Source organism: Mandrillus leucophaeus, unplaced genomic scaffold, assembly GCF_000951045.1.
Source record: "Mandrillus leucophaeus isolate KB7577 unplaced genomic scaffold, Mleu.le_1.0 Scaffold409, whole genome shotgun sequence".
In the NCBI taxonomy this organism is placed as follows: Eukaryota; Metazoa; Chordata; class Mammalia; order Primates; family Cercopithecidae; genus Mandrillus; species Mandrillus leucophaeus.
In genome coordinates this window covers 383435-389013 of record NW_012104354.1, presented here as the reverse complement: position 1 = coordinate 389013, position 5579 = coordinate 383435, and the positions used below count along the sequence as shown (strand labels likewise).

General features: G+C 41.6%; 1 pseudogene; it reads right to left on the bottom strand.

Annotated features, from left to right (window-relative positions):
• LOC105548328 overlaps positions 1-5213 on the bottom strand; it is a 9142-nt pseudogene extending 3929 nt beyond the window's left edge.
• Between the last annotated feature and the right edge of the window lie 366 nt (positions 5214-5579).

Sequence of the window (5579 nt, the reverse complement as noted above, 5' to 3'; positions counted from 1 at the left end):
GCCCAGCTAGTTTTTTTGTATTTTTTAGTAGAGACGGGGTTTCACCGTGTTAGCCAGGATGGTCTCGATCTCCTGACCTCGTGATCCGTCCGTTTCGGCCTCCCAAAGTGCTGGGATTACAGGCTTGAGCCACCGCGCCCTGCCTGTACCAATTCTTTAAATTCCTGATAGAATTCAGCTGTGAATCCTTCTGGTCCTGGACTATTTTTATTTTTATTTTTTAACCATTTCAATCTTGCCTCTTGTTATTGGTCTGTTCAGAGTTTCTATATCTTCCTGATTTAATTTAGGATAAATTTCCAGAAATTTGTCCATCTCTTCTAGGTTTTCTAGATTATACATGTAAAGGTGTTCATAGAAGACTTGAATACACTTCCATGTTTCTTTGGGGTTGGTTGTGATATCTTCCATAAAACAAACATATTTTTTTTAAAAGAGGGTGGACAAAGATTTATAAGGCAATGTTTAAAAACAGATGTAATTAATGATTTCAGACAACATAGATCTCAAGGGTCAAAACACTAAATGGTTAAAAGCAGGGTTATTTTTATCATGAACACTACATTGTACAATGAAGTTATAACAGTTATAAAACTTTATGCATTGACTAACATCAACACCTACGGTCAAAAATTATCAGGAGAAAAGGAAATGTGCAGAAATACTATAGCCCCAGAAAAATCTAACAGCCTTACCTCAGACTTTGAATGATAGAAGTGGTCACTTAGGTTTTTGGCTTCATATTCTTTCCCTTGAGAACTGCCCTTCTTCTAACCCTGAGAATGTTTTGGTGGCATTAATCAAGAGACTGTATCTTCCCCACCAAAGGCACTGAGCAAATGTAGTGGACACTGGATACTCCACTTCGATTCTTTGGGATTCCTTTTTGCCAGTTTTGTAAGCCCATTCCCAGCTTTTGTGTGCTTTGCCAGTAAGGCTTTGCACCTGAGCCCTTTGGAGGCTGGGCCTTGGGCACTGGGTCTGCCTTGTCTACATGTAAAGCTGAAAGTGCCTGGAAGTTTTATGGCCTTCCAATCTCTCCACACCCAGGGCTTCTTTGCCCCAGGATGACATGCTAGGACACAGCTCTCATATCAGGTTTTGGAAATTGCAAGGCTTTTTTCCCCTTCTCTAGCTTTCCCCACTCCCTTACTGTTTTCTCTCAGAAGCATATACTTAAGAAATCACTCTCAGTGGAATCTTTTGAGTGAGTCTTAAGATGTGAGTCTGTGAAACTTAACCTGAGATAGCACATAGCCTGAGCTGACCAATCAGAGTGGCTTATCTTTCTGACTCAAGAATTGGCCAGAGGTGGGCAATTTACCAAAACTGGGGAAATCAGAGTCCTTTATCTTGTCTTGATTTGTGTGTTGGAAGAAAGATTGTTTCTCTATTTCTGTGATTACAATATGCAAGGAACATACAAGGCTAGATTTCCTAGAAGCTCATCTTGTTGTACATAGAGACTGCCTGAGAAAAGTAGAGTCAAGCAAAACTACAAGATGAAGCAAGAAAGATAGTACCAATAAGAATTATTAATATAACAGGGATTTCCAAAACATAAACTTAAGCAAAGGCTGGATCTAGGGATTCAAATGATAACTTATCATTTGAAGGGCCCCAGAGTGCCTGTGCCTTTGGGTGGTGTGACATCTCAATGTCACCTTGTTTGGACTGATGATGATCAAGCCCTGAAAACCAGACGAGATGATGGATGTCTTGGCAGATGCCTATGTAGATGGCCGACATTGAAGAGCAGACCTGCTTCATTCCTTGGCACTATGTAAACAACCTTAATTAAAGAGGAGAAGAGTTGAGCCCCAAATTCCACTCCTGGTGGAATAGGGACTTGAAACAGATATTAAATTGACTTGTAGAAAAATAAACTAGGCTGTATTTCTGCTGTGTTATGATTGAATGTATCCTCCAAATTTGATGTTTTGGAAACTTAATACCCAATGTGGCAGTATTAAAAGATGAGGCCTTTAAGAGTTGATGGGATCATGAGTGCTCTGCCTTCAGGAATGAATCAATCCATTAATGGAACAACAGATTAAAGGGTTAATGGATTAATGGTGCCTATACAAGAAAAGAGAGACCTGAGCTAGCACAACCAGTCTCCTCACCATGTGATGCCCTGTGGCCCCAATTCGGGAATCTTCAGAGTCCCCACCGGCGCAAAGGCTCTCACCAGATTTGGTCCCTCACCCTGAGACATTTCAGCCTCCATCACTGTACAAAATGCATTTGTTTTATTTATAAATTACTCATTCTAGGTATTCTATAAGCAACAGAAAATGGACTAAAACAGAAAATTGGTAGTGAAAAGTGAGGTCTTGCTGATAACAAATACCTGAAAGTGTGGAAGCTGCTTGGGAACTGGGTAATGGACAGGGGCTGGAAGAATTTGGAAAAATAGGCTAGAAAAAGCCTAGATTCTGGTGAAGTCTTAGAGGATAAGAAGACTAGGGAAAGTCTGGAAGTCCTTAGAGGTTGGCGAAGTGGTCATGACCAGAATGTTGATAGAAATGTTGACGGCAAAGGCCATGCTGATGAGACCTCAGATGGAAATGAGGAATAAGGTGTTGGGAACTGGAGCACAGGGCACCCTTGCTACACCATAGCAAAGAACACAGCTGTGTGGCCACACCCTAGGGCTTTGTGAAAAGCTGAACTTAAGGGTGATAGAATATCCCATGGAAGAAATTTCTAAGCAGCAAAGTGTTCAGGCTGCTGTGTGGTTACTTCTAACTGCTAATGGTAAACTCCTAGAGAAAAGGGAAACAGTAGAAAAATTTGGAAATTTATCAGCTTGGCTATGTGAAATAGCATTTTCAGGAGAGGAATCCAAGAGTATGGCCTAGAGAGACCATCTGCTAAGGAGATTGGTACAGAAAACAGAAATCATCAAGAGAATAGAAGAAAGACCCAGAAGGCATTTCAGAGATCTTTAGGGCTGCCCCTCTCATCGCAGGCCTGCAAGCCTGGGACGGCAGAGTAGTACTGGGATACAGGTCCAGGGAGGCTCCCTGCAGGTTTGCAGCAGGCTCCTTGCCTGTGACTCTGCACCCCACACCAGGCACAGCTGAACTGCAGCTGGGGAAGGTATAAACCTTGGCGGAGTCCACATGGTACTAATTCTGCAGGCTTGCAGAGAGCAAGAGCTATAAATGTTTGGCAGCTTCTACCCAGATTTCAGAGAATGTTATGGAAATCCTGGGGACCTAAGCAGAGACTTATCACAGGGGCTGGAACCACCACAGAGAGACCCTAGTAGAGTAATGCGCAGCTGAAATGTGAGGTTGAGGCAGTGCAGGGAGTCCCCACCAGGGCAATGCCTAGTGGAGCCATGGCCACTGCAGAGAGTCCTCACTAGGATAAAGCCTAGTGGAGCCCTGGGAGCAAGACTGCCACCATGACCTCAGAACTGTGAAGTAACCAGCAGTATGCAACATCTACTTAGGAAAGCTTCAGGCACTGGACTCCAACCCAAAGGAGCAACCATGTGGGCTGCACCCAGCAAAGCCATAGGAGTGCAGCTGTCTGAGGCCTTGAGGGCCCAGCCCGTGCTCCAGTGTGTCCAGGAGGCAGTGTGTGAACTCAAAAAAGATTATTCTCCAGCTCTAAGATGCAATGTCTGTCCCGCTAGGCTTTGGATTTGCTTGGGGCCTGTTATTCTTTTCTGTTTGCCTATTTCTCCCTTTTGGAATGGGAGTGTTTGCCTTAATCCTATACTACCATTTTGTAGACTGTAGGCTTTGGGCTTTTGAGTTGGTGCTGGACCAAGTTAGAATTTTGGGGCTATAAGGATGGAGTGAGTGTATTTTGCATGTGAAAAAGAAATGAATTTTGGGGGGTTGGGGTGGAATGCTAGGGCTTGAATGTTCTCCAGATTTCATGTGTTGGAAGCTTAATTTTCAATGTATAATTTTCTGTATTTTCTTTGAAAAATAGATATATTTTCTTTGAAAATTACTCCGTTTCAGTTATTCTATTATAAGCAACAGAAAAGAGACAAAGATATGCTGCATTTGAGTTTGTGACTAAAATTTAAACTCACTCTACTTCCTATTAACACTTGTGGGATGTGGTCAAAGGAGCTTGGGAAAGCAGAACTTTACTTCAACTCCAATTCCCCACCCCCTCCCCCGCAACAATTCAGTCTTTGTCATGTAACAGGGCTTATGGAGTTACTATAATATTTATTTTTAAAAGAAATGTCAATTTCATATCAAGATTTTTTTGGCTTTTGCATTCAATTTAATAACTGTATTACAATTATTTACAAATACTTACAATATAATCTTGCTCTTCTGGCTATTCTAGCTCCTGTTTTTCCCAGGGCCTAGGAGAACTTTCCTTTTACTGATGTAAAACTTTATGGTCTAAACTGACTTCCATGACTGTTCATTGTCTTGCTACAAAATCTTATATTTGGATGCAACTGTTGATGATACCCCAGTTCTTCTTTTTCTTCTTCTTCTTCTTTTTTATTTTGAGATGGGGTCTTGGTTGGTTGCCCAGACTGTAGTGCAGCGGCTCCATCATGGCTCACTGTAGCCTGGACCTCCTGGGGTCAAGTGATCCTCTCACCTCAGCCCCTCCCTGTTCCGCTCCCCGAAGTAGCTTGGACTACAGGCATGTGCACCACCATGCCTGGCTAATTTTTGTTTTGTCTTAGAGATAGGGTTTTGCCATGTTGGCCAGGCTGATCTTGGATTCCTGGGGTCAAACAATCTGCCCAGCTAGGCCTCCCAAAGTGCTGGGATTACAGGCATGCACCACCATGACCTGTCCAGTTCTTTTTGCATTTGTTTTGTAACCCTGGCAAGTAATTACTTAGGGAAGACTAAGTGAAAGTCATGTGTCTCAAAAAAGAATGAGGAAATCACATTGATAATTTAAAAATGCAATTGCCTGCTTACATAAATTATATATTGAAGTGTATGAATACATTTCATCCCAAGTATATGTATTTTTATGTCCAACTTTTGGGCCCACTCCCTCACTTGTGGTCTGAATTGTGGTGGAGGATATTAGATACCTATTTTTACGTGTTTGAGGAATCTGCAAGTGTTCAGTGCCTACAGTTTGAAGATAAGTGAAATTAATTGATTTACCAAGTAGATGATGAGTTGAAGTATGTTTCCCTCTTCTTCAGGACTGTCAGTATGGCTCAGGATGTGGAAGAAATTGCTAAATAGTCTATCCATCTCCCTTGATCTTTAGTGAAAATTCCACCCCAAATTTGGCATAAAGTCTTCTGAGTTTACAGAACTATTGCCAGTTTTAAAAAGAATGATATTCATAGGTATTTTAATGAAAGTTGGGGAGAAGCAAATTAGGCAAATCTAACCTGCTTCCTCAAGTCCCTGAAAAAAAAATCTCTTTTTAATTTCCTGTTGTTACCGAATGGAGAGTATTTTTCTCCCTTTGATTTCTAATAACTGACATAGCAGGTTTTGCTTGCACTTCATGTTGCCACAAAATTGTATTATTCCATTTTATATTTTTCCTCTTGCTTTTCCAAATATTTGTGCCACCCTAAGCATTTTCTCCTCTTTCCAAGCCATACAGAT